This window comes from Aphelocoma coerulescens, chromosome 3 (genome assembly GCF_041296385.1).
Source record: "Aphelocoma coerulescens isolate FSJ_1873_10779 chromosome 3, UR_Acoe_1.0, whole genome shotgun sequence".
NCBI classification, from domain to species: domain Eukaryota; kingdom Metazoa; phylum Chordata; class Aves; order Passeriformes; family Corvidae; genus Aphelocoma; species Aphelocoma coerulescens.
The window spans coordinates 112,400,174-112,419,283 of record NC_091016.1 but is presented as its reverse complement, the minus strand read 5'-3'; the positions used below and the strand labels follow the sequence as shown (position 1 = coordinate 112,419,283).

Here is a 19,110-nt window from a genome sequence, read left to right as displayed (position 1 = left end):
AATAAACAATTCACAAATAAATGTTACTGCTTCCAGTCCTTTTACTTACAACCCTTGCTTCCAGCATATTTGCTGTCAGCTTTGCAGAGAAAAATATCCAGATATTGTTTGGAACAGATTATGTGTAGTTTAATGTGACCCAGGCTGGCTTTTTGTGCACTGCATATACTCCCAGTCTTTTGAATTCATGTACAACACAATCTGTCATCAATCTTACATCGTGAGATAAAAAGTAGATGCATTAGGAATGCTGGTTGAGTAAGATGCTTTAGAAGGAAACTAATAGACATGATAATGCGCATACAAAACCATCTGCAAGACCAAAGTTTATAAGATACAGCAGTGATGAAATAGCAAGATAAAGAAAGACAAGTAACATTAGAACAGATGATTAATGAAAGACTATTCCATGAGATCATGGCAGTAACATAGTGTCACATGAAAAGTCAAATAAAACCTTTGAGGTAGAAAAGGAAGGGCATTTGATGACGTTATTGGGTTGGCAATATGGACACTCAAAAAAAATTATCTGCAATATAGGTATGTTAAATAGATATTCAGTAGACATTAACCAAGCTAGAGAGATCTTTGTTCCTTATCACATTTAGATTTTTCCCTAGTTTCTGTAGAGAGATTCTGGCTGGATTTTAATCATTCTAGAATGTGATGAACTGATTTTATTGCATGAACTATTTCTCCTGCAGTGGAGAGGAGATGATAAACTTTTCAAAATGCAATAGGAAGGTCATTTCTCTTTATTCAGGATCAGATAAAGCTGCCTTAACACCCAGCTCTGAATAATAATTTCAAACCCATTTCTTACATCAATTACTGAACTGCTTTCAAGAAAATTCTGGATTGTAGGTATATATCCTTGCAAATCTTAAAGATATGCCAAACGCATCTATAGAAAAATGGGTGGATTTTTAACAAAATAAAAAGCCCTCTATCCAGACCAAAGCAGTTTTGAACCAGCCCCTGAAGGTGAGGGTAACTGAGGTTCTTGTTAATAGATCCCTTAGGGCAGATTAGAGTCAAACAACACTGAGTGACAGCTGTTTAGACAGATAGACAGATACATAAGGCTTATTTTAGAACAATTTTCCTGCAATGGAAAGAGGCACGTACCCTTTTTGGTTATCATTATCTATAACAATATAACAACATAAAAGTAGGAAGATATCACCACCATGGGTCCAGTGAGAAGACCAGATGGTTGTAATTTCACTGTCTGCTGGTTGAAGTGATGGCGGCCTCTTGATACCTCAAGGGTGGGAAAAGCCCATGAAACACAAAGTTCAATGGGTGGAATGCCCAGGTGTGGGAGGGATCTTTGATGGTTTCCGACACCTTCTAGACATGACAACTACTTCTCACTCAGCATAGTTGACCTGGTTATGACCCATCAGAAGGGATGAATACTTCAGGCCTACATGTGAATGTCTAGATGTCTTCCCTGGAGGGGACTTTTACACCTGAGTCAGTTGTGTAAGAGACAGCTTTAGCATGATAAAAGGCATTATTCCACTTTCACAGGATCTGCCTCTACACTTCTCTGTCTCAAACCTCAGAGCCTCCAGTGGTGTCTGTACAACCCCTCTTCACTTGGGCTTTTACCTTGCACATCATCAGCAAAGCACCCTCTGGTTTTGCAAATGGCCAATTATTTGAGTCATTAACCCTTAACATTTCAGTCTCTCACACCATCATTGTATCAAATGCCAAAAGGTGTGTATCATCTATCATGATGTCAGATTGTGTCTCTGAGCTAGGATTGTGATCAGCACAAGAGTTAGCCTGGCTAATTCTCCTACTGGTACTCCTATAAGTTACTACTTCCTTGTGAGGGGTGGGATACAAAAAGTACCAAGGGATCTTAAGGCACAGAAAATCTATTATGATTTCAAATCATAGTCAAAAATCCATATAATGTCAAGACACTCTTCTAAATTAGAGGCCGCAGATGGAAGAACTCGTAATTGATTGTCTGTCAGAGTTGAAATTAAGATACAGTTTAATTACATTCTTATAGCAAATATGAAGACAAGAAATGTTGCAAGAATCTATAATTCTGAAGAAAAGGTTGCTATCCAAAAACATACAAAAAAAGTGGAAGTGCTTATTGCTCTACTAGGGAGGATGATTTAACTTCAGCCATGTAGGTAGACATAAAGGAACACCATATGCCCAGACTGCAATGCAATTTTCAGGGGGGCAATTCTGGGGCTTGCTAATTGCTTCTGACTCAAGGATGCCAACAGAGCTGATAGGCACTAGGAATTGCTAAGGTTAAAATGGGCTAGACCTTACAGCAATTTTAAAAAGAAGTGTTACAAGAACAAAAGTGAACAAGTAACACTTGGATGCAAATATACTATTTCTTTTAACAAATTTGAATAATTGTAATTAACTCCTCATTGCTTTTAATGTCATTAATGCTGCCTCCATTATGGTTAAGTGCCTATATTTCCAGTAAAGTAGCTGAACAGCTTGAGGTAGATTAAATTCATGGGTTTTCAGTCTTTAACTCCAAGACAGATAGGTTTTAGCACTGAAAGCAAAATAAATGCAGTGGCCTCCAGGAGCTCATTTCAGTGTTCTCTGTCTTGTTTTGGAAATATTTTAACTCCCTCTTAACAATGGTCCTGTAAAATTTGAAAATTTTGGTTCAAATAAGATAAAAAAAAAAATAAAAAAAAAAGTCAACAGAGATACCCTTGGAAGTTCCTCCATCACCAAGTAAGGAGAAGAACTGAAGTGGCAGTAGGCTGGGGGCCAGGACCTTTCTTATATTGTCCATCTGCAGTGTTGACTGCGGTCCAGATATAACTCAGGCTTTGTGCGTGACATGAACACTGGAACCCAGAAACATGAAATCAATGATATCTGAGTACTTCTTTGATAAAACCATATCAGAAAATAACAGGGACTCCAAGTACAGCACGATTAGTGCTAATGCAGCTGATCTCCTGACTCTCCTGTGAAACCATGATGTCCTGTTCAAGCTGGCTGCTGGGAAAGGCTGTTGGCTAACATTAATTGTGGAGGTATTTAAAAGACATGAAGTAATGGTGCTTAGGAAGATGATTTAGTGGTGGGTTTGGCAGTGCAGGGTTAAGGGCAGGACTTGTTGATTTTAAAGATCTTTTCCAACCAAAGCAATTCTGTTATTCTATGATTCTGTGATTCTATGATGCTGTGATCAGGCATAGGGCAAGAGGAAGTTTGTTTGCCCAAGACAAAACCCAGCCATTTTTTGATTAACAGTTCAGCAATAAGGAAAACCACATATAACTCCTTATCTCTATATCTTGTTTTTCTCACTACTAGTGCAGATGAAGCCCAAAGCCCTGAACATCCTCTGGAACACAGTCTGAAGAAGATTTTTAATGTGAATTTGGGTATTTAAAATGTGGATGTTAGGAGAATTTTACTGTTGAGGGAAGTCTTGCACTCAAGTTTAACAAATGGTACATCCCTCTGAATTCAGCAGGTGGCTAAGCAAACCTGTGGAGAAGTAAAAAGGAAATGAATTCACATGAACTTGAATGTAATTTGCACAGCAAAGGTTTGATTCAGCTCTTTGCAAAAGCCTTTAATGAGATGTTTCAAAATTACTGAACTGTGATAAAACAGTAAATGTCTTTTTTGGGTGCCTACACAGAGATATATATATATACACTCATCATAAACAAACAAACAAATAAATATATACACATATATATATTTAAAATATTTAGTAAGATCAATACTATTAGAAAGCATTTAACATGCTAGCCTCTATATTTCCAATCATAACATTTTGTCTAATTACAGAATGCGACACTTTACCAACTGAAAAATCTTTTCTTCTAGAGAATGATTTATCATGTGAGAAATTAACATAGCTGTAAAGTTGATTACTACTCCTGTATCCAATCTTCTGGAATACTTGCTGTTTCTTTCTAGGCATCTGTTATTGTATCACAGTTATTTAATTTTTTTAAACAGCAGTATTTTCAAGGTAGATATAAATCAATTCATGTGTACTTATTTGGAAAAGAAAACCTACAGGCACCTTGAAAGACAGTAAATTGATACTTTTTTGGTTGAGAATATAATAGCCATAAAACCATTATGTACATTAAACCTATAAAATAACTGAAACAGCTACTAGGGCTTATATCAAAATGAATCCAGGAAAAGTCTATTTAATAGTTTGGGGGTTTGGATTCCAAAATATATGAGACTGGAATGAATTCTTGCAACTAAAAATAAATAATAAAAATGTCTTTTGCTACTGTAGCTTAAAGAATGCAGACTTTTCTAGGGACAAAGATATGTAGTTAACCTGTGAGGACAAACCCTTGTCCATTATTGTAGCTGCAGCCATATTATGTTTACAGATATTTCTGCATGTTCTTTGTGAGGAATTGATGATTAAATTCTATAGCAACATCTGATAATGTGCAGATAAAAAACTCCAGAAACTGTACACTAGGAATGCATTTACTAAAATAAGTAACTATTTTATAATCACCTGTAATGCAAATGAAAAACTGGTCTTCTATCACTAGTTCATAGAAATTATAGTAGTAGTTCATATTTGACAATTTGTCCAAATAGACAATAAATGAGTAAGTCATTTCAATAGATAGATAAATTAGAGCTACAGATGGAGTACCAAGATCAAAATTTGATTTTTCTATTTAAGGTCTGTTGCTTAACATAAAGGAGTGATAATGGATCATTTTGGTTCCTCTTTTGCTTCAGTATCTTTTGAGCTGTTTTATCAGCCTGCTGCAATTGCAAACTTACAATCCCTCTTCTTAAGGTTGTAGCAACAACACAGTTAGGACATTTAGCTTCTTTAAGTGACTCTTGCAAAGAGTCAGTTTTGCTTGTCTCAAGACATGACTGTAATAAGCAGGACACAATTTGATCTTCTATCTAGGTTATCAACACTTTGGGGAGGGATGATTTTTTCACTAAAATGAGTTATGAAAAAGCAGACTGCCTGAGGTTGTTAAAACTGATAGTAAACATCGATCTGCTGCTAAAATGAATTTAGAAAAGATCACCAATGAAGGAGTGGGAAAAGGATTTAAGAATATAACTATAATATTCAACTATGTGAAAGATATTCTTACAAAACAGTTAGTGCAAGTATGTCTTTATATCCACCAAAGGTAGACATGAACAGTAATAATAAAAAAAGAGCCAAAATTAATTCAAAATACTTGATACAGATTAGAAAATCATCATTGAACACATTACCTATGGAGATTGTGCAATTTCTATTGGACCTTATTTAAAACAGACGTCTTCAGACAACACCAGACAAAAGCATTCTGTTGGACCATGCCTAGACCCATTTGGTTATGTCCCTGACCAGGGATATAGACTAAATCATCTCGGGAAGGCACTTTCAAGACTGTGCTTCTATGACTTCTTTGTGAAACTCATTGCTTCTATTCCAAAAAATGACAGCTTGTTTATAAATTGTGAAGCATATTGGAACAGCTATTAATATTTTCTGAAGGAATCTTTTGAGAAAGAAATATTATCTAAAGTTCTCTCTACTTTCATAAGACTAAAACAAAAGGGAAGGTGATTCTGAACACTGTTAATCATCTGTGTTGGTGGCTCTCACTTTAGTAACATTCATTTTTGCACTGAGACTATTTTTTCCCCTTCCAGAAATGGTTCTTCTTGTGCTGGGTTTCAGATTTTTTACTTGTTTTTTTATTCTTGTTTCTAGTAAGCCTCAAATTACTTTTCCTTAGCATTGCTGTCTATTATTACTGATTGCATTTGTAGATGAAATAAAGAATTTAAGCCTTTGTTTTTCAAATACCTCCGTAACATGCTGCATTAAATGTTTTATGCATTATATACAAAAATAATGATAGAACTAGCCTTGGTATTTGCGATATAAAAAAAAAAAAGAAAATAGTTGTTAATCATTCTAGAAAGGAAGGTGATTTTCCTTTGGTCTGAGTAACACTAATTATTTCTGCCTGAAATACACTCAAGGCAGCTGTGTAGGAGTTGAATTGTTCAGACTTCACAGTTTGTTTTTTTTTTTCTCTTCTACTTACGGGGTTTTTTGATTGTTTGTTTTTAAATCAATTGCAGACAGCCAAACCATAAGCTTATGACTATCACTTGAAGATGCACAAACAGATATGATGAAATGAAAATAACACCCTTTAGCATAATGGAAGACATAGCATGAGCAGAACTAGCTCATGAATACATTTAATAGAACTAGAGGGTTCTCTGAAAAACAACAAAATTGGTTTTAAAAATGTCATCAATGAGGAAAATTAGAAAAGCCTGGATTCCTCTTGTTACTTATTAGAAAAAGCCCAGCAAAACTACTATCTCTCCATAACCACAGTTCAGTTTTATCAAGAAGTATCCTTAGTATCTGAATTAATAATAGCTTGACTGATCTAAAGAAACTTGAGCTTTTTGCAAGATGTGCCAATGTGCTGTAGCATTCTAATCATTAGTCCTTCACTTAGAAAATGAAATGCTAAAATGTTTTGCATCATTATGGCTTCATCTAATATTTCTGTCATCCCACTGCTGTATTTTAGCAGTGCATTGCTGTGCAGTGAGAACTGCCCATAAGTAAGTGAGTTTTGGTGCTGAAAACAGTGATGCAGAATTGAGCTTCTTTTCCTGCCTTCTTGCTAGTCCCAGTATGTGCATCAGCAGGACACATCTGACCCTCAGGCCAACAGCTAGAGCATGAAAAATGCTCCCTGTTCCAGGGAAGGCCCTCCAGTCCAAAATAAAGTGCAAAGAAATAGATGATCATTTAAGTCACTTTTTACAGAATGAAGTTGAGGGTATCAAAGCTATGACATATCGTAAGAGTGTACAAGGGCAATTGAAGATTCAGAGTCTCTCAGGGTAGGATAGGGACCACCAAGTGTAGAGAGGAGCACTGAGAATGACTCTATATCAACTCTACAGCTTCTGTGAAAAGTTCAAGAAATTCTACATAGTTCTGAATTCTGTCAAAAAAACAGCCCCTTTTTTTTGTCACTGAAGAAGTCTGCTTTTCCAAAACTGGCGTATTAGGACTATGCACGGATGTTTATGGATTTGCAAGAAAACAAAAATTGTTTGAGTTCTGATATCTGTTTTTCCTTATCCTTGGGGAGTGGAGATGGATCCTTTTGGGAAGGAAAAGTAAGTGACAAGTATAACTGTGAACTGATAGCTCTAACAGAAAAATAATAATAAAAAATCATATGGTCTATTTTTCTAAGAAAATCAATTGTTTATTCCAAAAAATTACTGAGTCTTGAAAATTTGTTTTCAGATATATATTCTCCAGTTTATTATTAGATTATCTTAAAAATAAAAATAGTTTAAGAATCAACATTCTCAATTTGAAAATTTAATTTATGCTACTTCGCTTAAATTAAAGTCCATATATCTTTCTGAACATGCTCATTAGTTTCCCCACGTCCCTAATTCTTTGAACCTTTTTAATGTAGATTTTTCTCAAGATTTTCATTTGGATTTCAGTATTAAAGACAATGTTGTCTGTTTTCCTCAACAATCCCCGAATTCCAAAACAAAGTTTGACCTATCTGTGTTTACATAACTCCCCGGATCATGGTGTCTTAGCATCTCACAAATTTGATGGCAATTACCTCCTTAACACATGTATACAAAAGGCACTATTTCACCTTAAACATCTTGTAGTAATTTATGGTCCATGTTTTGGAAATAATTATTGTAAATTTTTAAATAGCAGTATCTACCTAGAAACGTATTGATCTCTGGCTTGTCTAATATAGAAACCCAGTGCAGTTACACAGAAGGCAGTTTCTGTTTCTGTACAAATTGAGTAGATGCAATCACCCCTGTGAAAAAACAGCTGTCCACATTTTGCTGATTAGGAAGAGTTATAACCAGAAGCTAAACAAACACAAACAGATCACAGAGGAATCCTGCTATGAAGCCAAATCACTTGTCTTAACCTTAGGCTATGGATTTAAGCAGGGGATTTACTTGTCTCTAACCAGGACCTCTATGCTGCAGGCTGTTTTTTCTGAAATCGATGGCAATCTATGCTCACAGTCACTTATATGCATAAATTATATCTGCACAAATACTTACACCAAAAAAAAATAGTGAAGAGCAAGATGAATATTGTAATAATATAGGGTTTAATCATCTATGGAAATATGAAAATAAGCAAGAGATGAGTTTATTTGCTTTTGCACAACTCTAAAATGATGATGAGAAGTCCAAGAGGTTTTCTATTCATATACAGTAGTCTTCCCTTACAATAAATATTTTTCATTTCTTCTTTTTTTTAATTTTTAATTTTATTCAGCCTTCTAGATTAAATAGTTAGTTCACATCTCAGAGGACAATTGAGCCTCTATTTCACATTGATTTTGATGAATCACTTACAACTGCATTACTAGTTCCAGATATAACACAGGACCTATACACAGATGCACATAAATAAATGTGATGGCAGAAGTGCACACCAGAATGGTTAGACAGCATGAATCAGTGGCAAGGTACACAGCTCTAGTGACTCCAACAGTACTTGGATGCAAGTTAAAAAGGATTCAAAAGGCTGCTTTTTCACAAGTACTTTCTACAGATAATTTTGTAATATTTGGACATCCCTGAGGTGTGGTAAGCAACTCCCCTGCTCTAAAATGCATACCTGAGATCCTTACCAGGACTTTAAAATTGAAATCTTACTAGACTTTTTGCTTTCTCTCACCTATATTTTCAGTTCTATCTCCCCACTACTGAATTTTTTGTACTTTGATCTTCATCAACCATACTCTTATGAAATGACTAAGTGCATCTTATCTTTCTTAATTATTATGGAATAGGTGAGAATACAGAGAATACTGCCTGCCACTGTATTGATAAAAGTAATCTTGGTTCCAGAAATATACTAGAGAAGTTTCAGTTACATTTTTAGAAATCTGGGCACATATGCCATAATTTTGAATTAATTTTGAACTTTTTGATATATCACCTTAATTGAATTTTCTATTTTGTCTTTTTGGTTATATTTTACTACATATGTTTTCTATCTCCTCTCTTATTTACTTCTTAACTAAAATGGAAAATATCAATGTTACACTGTAATTTCATGTGCCAGATGAAAAATAATGAAAGATATCTACCTGTCATGGTTTAATCCCAGTCAGCAACTAAGCACCACACAGCTGTTCACTCACTTGCTCCCCTCCCCTGTGGGATTGAGGAGAGAATAAGAATTGCAGAAGTGAGAAAGCTCATGGACTGAGATAAAAAGAGTTTAATAACTGGGGGGAAAAATTAATAAATTGTAAAGAAAAAGAAAATAGCAGAAGGAGAGAAATAAACCCCAAGAAAGGCAAGGAAAGTAAATGAAAATAATTGCTCACCATCATGCAATTGATGCTCAGCCAGTCCCCAAGCAATGGCCCTCCTGCCAAGCTCCCATCTAGTTTTTGTGCTGAGCATGATGCCATACAGCTTGGAATATCCATTTGGTTAGCTGGGCTCACCTGTCCTGCCTGTGTCAACTCCCAGTCTTCTGTGCACATCCAGCATACTCACTTGGTAGGGCAGTGGGATAATTAGAAAAGCACTGTGTAAGCACTGTGCTATCAACACTGCTTATAACACAAAACTAAAACATAACTACTACGAAGCAAATTAATTCTATCCCAGCCTCACCTGCAGAGGTCAGAAGGCCAGTGGTACTAGGGACAAAGAGAGTCCACTGGTGGGACAGCCCCTAGTACCAAAGAACCTCCCCAGGCTAGGGTGACCAGAAAGGTTTCTCCCAGGATGCACTGTTCTACCATGTTAATGTACCTCAGTTCCGCTTCCCTGGTTGGCCCGTTGGCCTCCCCGCCCCTTTGTACCTTATATGTCCCTGCCCTAGAAGGTTCTCCACTCCCTGTTCCCCCATTGGCCCTTGCCCCCTCGCCATTCCCTCAGAGCTTTCCCATTGGTTCCCATTCCCTAGTCCCACCTGTGTACCACCCCTGTGCCCTCAGATCATTGGTCCCTGATGCTCAATCAGCTCCCGTACTTAAACCTGGACCCTCCGTTGTTCTTTGTCCCTGGAATCCTTCACACATGTGGCTGCATTAAACTACTCCCATAGAACCCCATACAAAGAACCTTCCTGTCTCTTTGCTGTCGACCCATTTTCTGGAGCTATCCGTGTGTGTGCATGTACACGTGTGTGAGTGTGTGGTGGTCCTGCCGAGTGGATTCACCTTGGAGATGTTTTCGGAAGGTCGCGGCACCTCACCATCCAACACCACCAAGCTGGACCGCGACACTAACCCACCAAAAAAAAAAAAAAAAAGAATAAATGTATTTTCAAATGACAACTCAAAAAATATTTAAATATTGAACTTAAATATTAGCACTTATGTTAGACGTAAAGATCTTGAGTAATATTTGTGGAAGGTTGCAATCTAGTCTTAATATTTTATTATTCTTTTATTTCTATTTTTTTAAGAACATTTTCTAGTGATACTGAAATTTCTTCAGACTTTTCCTTGGGATCCTCTCTAACAGATAACAGCTCTGGTGAAGGAACCTCCCTGAAGACATCTATCATGAGAATACTAGTGTGAAAAATTATCTTAAATAACTTTTCCTGTGATATATTTATATATATTTTGTGCTGATTTAAAACTTTTTACAGTCAAATAACTTTATACTTCTAATGAGACATATTTTTGCTCATTATCAAAAATATTATGTGCAATATACTGTTGTACTTTTCAATTTCTGCCCACTAAAGTAATTGGAATAACAGTAACAAATTTTGTGGTTTGTCTAGTAAGGAACCTTTTAGAATTATAATTAATTCAGTGGAATAAGGTCTTTTTTTATCCTGGACAGCTGACATAACATATTGGAAAGCAATGAAAGTAGAGTCTGATACTAGCACTGCACCTTGAAAACACATTTTAGTTTTTGCATCTTACCTTTTTTGATCTTAGGGAAACTGCATAAATATCCTGGTAAGAGAGACAAGATAATAAGCCAAAGCCACCTGTCCAGAAGATGAACTTCAGACTTTCTTCAGACTGTGATCTGATCTTTTGTATTCTGTAAATTGTAAATATTTCTTCTGTACACTTATGTTTACGAGACCATAACAAGCCAAGTTTGCAACTACCGCTCATTACAAATTTACAAATAGCAAATGATAGAATTCAGGCTTTATCTGCATATGGATTTGTGAGCTGTATTAAAATCACCTAGTTGGATTTTGTATTTTGATATCACAGTTCTTTTAAAGGACTGTGTAGGAAGTTGTGTTCTGGATAGAAAGTTTCTGATGTTAGTCATATGTTTTTGAATGCAGATGGTTTAACAGTTGTAGTATTGAGTTAGTAGAATTTAATAGACCCTTTGAAAACAATCGTTTATCACTACTGAAATGTCTGTAATATTTCTTAATAGAACTTTGTAAATCAAGTTTTCAAAATTAAATAATATTATGAATTCATAAAAATGTTACAATATCAGTATCACATCGTACAGTCCAAATGTTTCCTATTCTCCCAGTATGAACCATTTTGGAAGTATTATAAAAATATTAGAAGAATGTAAGGTACTACAAATTCTTTCTGATGTTCAGAGAGCACTAAGAGCAATGCCAAAAGGGTTGGTATCACATATTCTACAGTTTGTCAGCAGTGTTACTGGCATTTTGATTTTTATGTAATCTAATTATGTCATTTCAATCTGTATTGATGTATATAAATTCATTTCTGTGAATGTTCGTGCATGTATAAACATATGCAGAAGAGAATGAATATGGAAATTACATGCTCTACTTCTGTATTATCTCAGAGATGGCAGGGATTCATATTCTGTTTCTAATGGAGCAAGCCACAAAAGCCTGCATGAGTTTCCTAATAATACTATATTTTTAAAGAATTATTAAGTGCTAACATAAGAATGGTGTGATTTTTTCCTTTTGTTTTGGTTTGACTTTTTGTTTGTGGGTCTTTGGTTTTTTTTTATGTTGCATTGGATATGCAGAGATGGGGGGGGGAAAAGAAGTTGGAGTAACTCCCAGAGGGCATGAGAAAAAAGACTCTAGAACTCACTAATGAAAGTTATTTTTTATCTTTAAATAATTCTTATGCAAATTTTATGTAAATTGTATGAAATACTTGTCTGTGCATGAAAGTAATGGATATCTGTAGAGGAACATAGTATCTACAAAAACACTGATATTAAATCCTTGTTTTCAATTCCTAACAACACAGAATTACTGAATTTTGCACCTCTATACCCTCTTTCATATCAATGAAATTATTTGTAAAATTCACAGGCTTAGTATTTTTGGTTTCTCAGAAGTTAGCATTATTTCTAACCTAGTTTTCTTTTACTACTTATACAACAACCATCTTGTACAACCTCATGAAGGTGCAGTAGGGTCAAATTTGACCTGGTTATTCATAGTGAGGATTTGCTGCAAACAGTACTTGACATGCTTTGAAAGCATTTTGAGTGCCCCAGTTGAGCTATATATGATATATCATACTGGAGTTTGGCAATGTATATGAGCTTTAATCAGGTTCAATTTCACTAGGATGTGTACCCAGATATTTCATTTTATGCTCTTTATATGTATCAAACCACAGGAAAATTATGCTCTTGACATGTTCAAAATTCTCTTTAAACTCATGTGTCTGAAAAAAGATTTAAAAAAATCCCTAAACTTGTTTTCATCATCCTTAAAAATATGCATGCTCTTAATGTACGTTTCAGTACTGATAAAGTTCTAAAAAGAGAATGAAATTATTTTGTATGTAGCAATAATGAATATCCACCATTAGAAATCATTTGTATTTTCAATACAAATCACAGAAGAAGAGAAAATTGTAATAGTTTTAAAGATCAGACATTAAGTAACAAATTCTTGCATTAAAATATATTTTAAAACAGCACAATGTTTGTGAACTAAGGAATGTATACTCCATCCCAGAAGTAACTTATGGAATTTTGTATTCAATATATTTTTCTACAGCTTGTAATTATTTCAGTGCCTGGATCTTCCACAGTCCTTTCTTCCCGAAAAGTATAAGAAAGACTTTCTAACTTCTACATGCCAATAGTGCAAATACTTCAGAATACAGGGAAAAAAAAAAACATGAAAACAAATAATACTAACTACAAAAACAAAAGCAATTATGGCATGCCATTTCTTATGTACTGTTTACATGTGGCTCAATAGCTAAAAGATAAAAGACATATCCATAATCTCTACTACCTGAAAGCACATGCAAACAGTAAATAGATTTTCTCATCAAGGAAGTGCCACTGTTGCAAAATTGATGCTTGAGCCCACTGAGTCATATCAAGTTGTGCAGCTGCACTAGGAACTTTCCACATCTTTGCTTTGTTTCCTCACTTTCAGGTTTGTAGTTTGGTGTTACTGGATTAACTGTATTTCAGCTGTATTGTAGCCTATATTTCACAGACTGCACGGTTTCTTTGTCAGTGGCTACATTTTTGCCTATATTCTTTGGGTCTTTTTCTTGATTAGGTTTGCTTTGGTTTTTGACAGAATAGAATGGTCTTATTGTGACCACAGTCCTAGGCAGAGAAATAGCATAAGTAGTTCAGAATTTCTCACAGCATACATACCATGTTTTATGCATGTTCTGTGAAGCAGTGGTCATCTGCCTCAGAAATGGCATGCAGCACATTGCTTGGGAATGTCCCACTGCACGCACTCATCACGAGAGTGAAACTCTGTCATAACTGAAAGATCATAGGGCCACTCATACACTGGAAGTCAACAGACATGGTCATTATGGTCAGCAGACCATAGTGGATCAGCAAAAGCAACTGCCTCCCATTCCTGTGGGCTTGTGAGAATATACAGAAAATATAGTTATGAACTGGAGTGGGAATGGAAGGGGAAGAAAAAGTGACCATCAAGACTGACAGAAGTTCAGGATTTCTTTGCCTAATTTATGTTCCATAACAAATTGAATAGAACTTACAACGAGGATAGTTGGTGTTAGAAAAAGTATCTCTGTGAGAGGAGAACACACATACTGGCAAGGTCATGAGGATTGCACACAGATCTGTGAAACGGGATTGCAAAAGATTGGCTGTTAAGCTTTTGGAAGGGAACCATAAATCATCATTAAGGATCTTGTATCTTCAATAAGCTATTCTTAAGGGAAAGAGATGAGTCTGAAAAACTATTGCCAGTGTAGATAACTGGTAAAAAAAGGTGTGTGGAACGTGAACGCATATCTCAGACATGCAGGGGTGCAGCTAGGCATGAAAGGTCAGACTGTGAAAGTAGGTGTAGTACAACTGCGTGTCTTACTGCCTAGGGAATTAGGGCACATGCAACAAAATAGTAGTGGGAAAACACTGCTTTTGGGAAAGGAAATCTACTTCCTTTTTTTCCTGCGAAAAAGGGAAAACTGACTGTTTGGAGAATAGTAAATACATGCACAAATTTTAAAATCTTATGTTTAATTTTACATTTTTCTCTGACCTCTAAAACTTTTTGTATTGACTAGCGCAAGTGTTTAGATGACTTCACATCTGAGGAGAAAAAAGCGCACAAAACAGCTGTACCTGCTAACAAAGACCATAGATTTGTGCTTCCTTTCAGTCCTGTTCAAGTGGCACAGAGAAAAAACATTGATCTTAATGTGCAGTAGATGAGCAAAAGGCATGAAGCTGAAGGACCTCTCTGCAGATGAGAATAAATAATGCTGGCTATTTATGGTTGGTTACAATGACATTGATCTCTGCCGATGTAAAAGTAAAGGAAAAGCCAATGTTCAGGTATCATTCAAAGAAATGTTTTATAAATTGAATAGGGGCAAAATTGCAAAAGTTTTAATAACCTGATTTTAAAAAACTGTATTCCTCTCTGTGATATTCTTTTTTATTCTACAGCTAGAGGAAGGTACTTGCTTCTAAGTAGCTAAAATTAAGCAATTGATTAATCAATGCCTCATTATTACACATCTAATAACAAAAACTGGAGATCTTTTTTCCTTCATTTTAATTTGCTGCAGCTATTAGACAAGAAACATCCTCGCATACCTGAGTAATTTCAAGAAAGACAATGCTTTTTAAATCGTATTAGTTCATGAGAGAGGGAAAAAATAGCATTCAAAATGAAAATATCATTAGAATGTTCATGTGGATCATTCACCTTGCATGTTTTGTGGGTTTTAAGGTTATATTTATTTAGTTCTGGCCATAGAACTCAGCAGTACAAAATGTTCTAACAGGTTAATTGCTTCAAAATGCATTTAAGTCTGGTTTCTATGGCTCTCCCACTCACAGTCCAGAAAATTCTAAATGTGACAGTACTTGGAGCATTGTAAAAAAAAAAAAAAAAAAAAAACAGCAAAAAAAAACAAAAACCAAACATCACTCCAGGTAACTGCATTATAGAGGAGAAGGTAGGCAGAAACTCACTGACAGCTAGTTTTTGCAGTCCTTAAAAATTTACCTTGATTTTTTAATTGCTCTCTCATGATGGTTTGGACTTCTTTTTAGGATCATAAAATCAGAAAATAATTTAGGTCTGGAGGTCTCCATCTTAACCTTCTGCTTAAAGCAGGCTCATTTATGAGATTAGACCAGGCTGCTCGGGGCTTTATCTGGCTGGGTCTTGAAACCTTCAAGGCAGAGGACTGAAAAACTTGCCAGGGCAAGATCATACCATGGTACACCATAGAATGGTTTTGGTTGAAAAAAACCTTAAAGTTGCTCTAGTTCCAAACCACCTGCCAAAGGCAGGGACACTTCTCCCTAGACCAGGTTGCTCAAAGCCCCATCAAACCTTGTCTTGAACATTTTGGGCATTCCCAGCTTCTGTGGGCAAGGTGATTCAGTGCCTCACCACCCTCACAGTAAAGAATTTCTTCCTTATACCTATTGAGAACCTGCCCTCTTTCAGTTTGGTACCATAACCCCTTGTCCTCTTGCTGCACTGCTACTAGCATTTTATGAAAAGTCCCTCTCCAGCTCTCTTCCAGACTCCCTCTAGTTACTGGAAGGTGCTATAAGGCCTTCTCTGGGCCTTCTCTTCTCCAGGCTGAACAGCCCCAACTCTCTCAGCCTGTCTCCATAGCAGAGATGCTTCAGACCCCTGATCATCTTCAAGGCTCTTTCCAGGACTGACTCCAACAAATCCATGTCCTTTTTATGTTCAAGGGCCCCAGACCTGGACAGTGGGGTCTCACCAGAGCAGAGGGGCAGAATCACCTCCCTCAACCTGCTGGCCATGCTTCTTTTGATACAGCCCAAGGTAGGGTTGGCTTTCTGGGCTGTGAGTACACGTTGCTGGCTCATGTAGAACTTGTTTTCCACCAACAGCCCACATCCTTCTCCTCAGGGGCTGCTCTCAATCTATTCTCCACCCAGCCTGCATTTATGCTTGGAATTGCCCTAATCCAGGTGCAGGACCTTGCCCTTGGCCTTGTCGAAGTTCATGAGGCTATTATGGGCCCTACTCTAAAGCTTGTCCAGGTCCCTCTGGATGGCATCCCTTCCCTCCAGTGTGTGCCTGCACCATACAGCTTGCAGTTATCAGTGAGCTTGCAAAAGGTGCCCTGGACCCCACTGTCCATGTTTCTGACTAAGATGTTAAACAGCTTTTAAGAAATGCCTTGGGATACTGCTATAAAATCTTTCTTGGGCCTTGTGGTGCTGAAAGTTGCTCCTGTTTAACTCTTTAGCAATAGCATAGTGTGATGCAAACAGCCAGAGAACTGCTAAAGATTCTCTTTTTACTTTTTTTCACTGACAGACAAACATGCAGTAGGTCTTAAAGTAATATTATCAATTATTTGCTCCATGTTTTTCTCTGACATAAAAAGTTTGGCAGGCCAAAATATCATCTATTCAGCCCAGAAAGCATGGCTAGAATCAAGTCAGCCTAGCAAGAAGACATTGGGAAACAGAAGCTTCTTCAGAAGGAAGTCCTCCCATATTTCTTTGTAGCTGAATGAACTTTTATTACATTTTTGTGTCCTTTCTGAGTACACAGTCTACGAATCAAAGGTCTGATAGTAGACATAAGAATGCATAGGTTCATATTAAAAGGAACCATACTTTGAAACTATGAAATTGTTTAGATACGAAGATCCTTGTTTAGATGGGACGTTAGGGACATGGTTTAGTGGTGGATTATTGTTTAGACTTAATGATCTTAAAAGATCTTTTCCAACTGAAAAGATTCTATGATTCTATGTAGTCATGAGTTCTTTGAAATATCAAGTTGCAATCATTTCATACTGGACATATGGAGATAACATTTTTGTTCAAAGTTAAAATTTTAATGGTTCAAATTCATATAAAGGAAAATTTTACTGAGGCCTTCTAGAGGCTCTGTCTTCCTACACCCTTGGAGGAAGTCTTCCTATACCGTTCTCCCTTCATAGCAGTGTCATAGAAGACCATATGTTCACATGCATGGGTGTTACATTGGTATTTCAGTATAACTTGGGGTGTGTAATTCTATATTCCAGGCATGATTTGAATAAAATGCATGAAAGATTGGATACAAAAAGAAGCATTGAAACAAACTTCATTTAAAAGGAGCAGCAAGAGCACTACTGGTCCATGAGATGCAGAAGGAGCTAAGGGTGACAGGCAGGGCAGTGACCTGGGCACAGTTCTGCATGATCTTAGCAGTACCAGGCTGGTGACAGTGACAAGTTCTACCTACAGTCACAGAGAAGGCCAGGAAATGAGCCATGTCTTGGGGCCATCCATCAAACAGGTCCAGAGACCGAAAACAATGTGTCCTATGGCACTGGTCCAAGATCCATTTTGTAAGATCAGCTGGGACAGCAGAAAGCAGGACTGGGCACAGTCCAGATTGCTCTACAGCATATGCTTGCTATGTTAGGGTTTCCTATCCTTTCATCAAAGCAAAATAAAAGCCCCAGGGAGATGGTCAGGGCCAGTCAGGTTTGGAAGGGCCCTCAGGTCCCTGACAACTGGTTGTCTTGTGCATATTATATAGTCTGACTTCTGACTCAAAAATTACTGTCATATCTGGCCAGGTGAAAAAGTGGTCTTATTGAAATATATCCTGAGGGGGTATACTTACAGCTTTTTACCAGGCTAGTAGTTTAATGCCTTAGAAAGCCTCGGGCAACCTAGAGAGGCAGCATGGGCAATCTAGCATTTCAGTAGCTCTAAAAGTGGCAAAATGGTAGCTGCAAATCTAATACCACCAGCAGAAGCAAAGAGGGAGAAATACAGCTCTTAGCTTGCTTAATTTCCCGCAATTAGAAGCTTTCAAAAGCAACAGAAGCACACAGATGTTTGCAGAAAGGATAGCAAAGCCAAAAGAGGGCGAGCCCCCCCTTGGCCCTCTCTTTTATTTGGAGAAAGGGAAAGGGGAGGACTGGGGGCAGACCCGGGGTGACTGGGCAGATACTGCTGAAGAGTTTGAGTTACATTTGGGTTTGCCCGCACTTTGGAACAAAGGGGTTCAGCTTGGGGAGGGGGAGGGGAAGCCAGAGGAGGCAGCAACAATATTCATATTACTAAAGTGTTTTTCAAAACTTATGAAAACACTGGAATTGAGATGAAGATAAATAGTGATGCTAATTATGATTTTGCTAACTTCAGAATACCAAACCTGCAAATATTTATTTCCTGGCATTGATTTCTTAAGATGATATTTAAATGAACTCAATTTTTTTTTTCTTCTTTTTCTTCTTTTCCTCTTTTCTTTTTTACCATCTCACTTGTCTGCAGCCCTCTCTCCCCTACCCCCTGCCTTGAGTTCTGTAGGCAATTAAGTTTTGAAACTGAAAAAAAAAAAACCAAGGGAAAGGAAATTACAGCCTCTTGGAACCAGCTGTGATCTTCACATCATCTGAAAATACAAGATGAAAAATGTGTCCAAGAAGGAGGTATTTGATTTTGTAAAATCTCTGATTCCTGTTTTTAAAGAAACAACTAAAACTACTAAGCACTTCACACCTTTATTCTGTTTTATGTGTCCCTTTATAGGGGGCTGAGGAGTGTCAGATAAGAGGAAAAGAGCTTCTTTAATCTTCAGTATAGGAAAGAAGATGCAGAGAAGGAGGGTGGTGG

General features: G+C 36.8%; 1 long non-coding RNA gene across 2 annotated transcripts; it reads right to left on the bottom strand.

Moving 5' to 3' along the window:
* Positions 1 to 584: 584 nt before the first annotated feature.
* On the bottom strand, positions 585 to 9,802 carry LOC138107404 (uncharacterized). Of its 2 annotated transcripts, none has more exons than XR_011149493.1 (4): positions 9,703 to 9,802; positions 9,408 to 9,581; positions 9,165 to 9,231; positions 585 to 3,507 (listed from the first exon to the last, which is right to left on the bottom strand). It is a non-coding gene; the product is annotated as an uncharacterized lncRNA (long non-coding RNA). The 2 variants fall into 2 exon arrangements; XR_011149492.1 differs by having other exon boundaries at positions 9,531 to 9,581.
* Positions 9,803 to 19,110: the final 9,308 nt, after the last annotated feature.